Genomic DNA, 868 nt, shown 5'->3' with positions numbered 1-868 from the left:
TAATTATTGAGGTAAAACCATACTGTAAAAAATCCTCACTATATTTTCTTTTCTTAATGTTCTTCTCTACACGATCCATTGTCATGGGATGGTTTGCTAATGAAAATAATATATAACAATAGCTTTAATAATACAAAAGATGATACATGGCATAGTTCAGTCAATATAGTTCATTAAAGTTTCCTATGATTTACCATTCTCTGTGTTGTTTTTTTTACATACCTGTTACTATCACAAGGGGGCAGTATTCACATCAACCACAGCTGAATATAAAAAGACCGATCAGCATCCAGATTAAGTTCCCATGGTACAGATATTTTTTTTTGCAGTAGTTGATGATTTTACAGTACATGATTTTACATTTACCCAGTAATTATAATTCATGAAGTGTCGTTCTACCTCCAATACTGCTGCTTTCAATACAGTAGCTGCTTTCTACACAGAGTAGCTGCTTTCAACACAGCAACTGCTTTCTACACAGTAGCTGCTCTCTACACATGTGTGACTTGTCCACATAAGTACATTATGGCGCCAACCCTGTCACATACACCTGTATTTGTACAGGGTACTCGTATGTGGGCGTATCTGTATGTGGGTGGACCCGCCTGGAGATGGATAGAGGAGCAGTGTCTCAGTTCCTAAGACGATCAAAAATATGTGTTTTCCGATAGTTTTAGGCGACCCCTGTGAAAGGGTCGTTCGACCCCCAAAGGGGTCACAACCCACAGGTTGAGAACCGCTGGTTTAGGGGATTATATATTCCCAACTTTTCTCAGGCTTGCAGTGGCTCTACCCATTCTGGCCAATGATCTCTGTTCCCAGGTGTGACTGACAGAAAAGTACCTTCTCTATGTTACCCCTACGTCAC

This window comes from Myotis brandtii, unplaced genomic scaffold, assembly GCF_000412655.1.
Source record: "Myotis brandtii unplaced genomic scaffold, ASM41265v1 scaffold137, whole genome shotgun sequence".
NCBI lineage: Eukaryota > Metazoa > Chordata > Mammalia > Chiroptera > Vespertilionidae > Myotis > Myotis brandtii.
The sequence above is the reverse complement of the archived record's forward strand: the minus strand, read 5'-3'. Positions refer to the sequence as shown.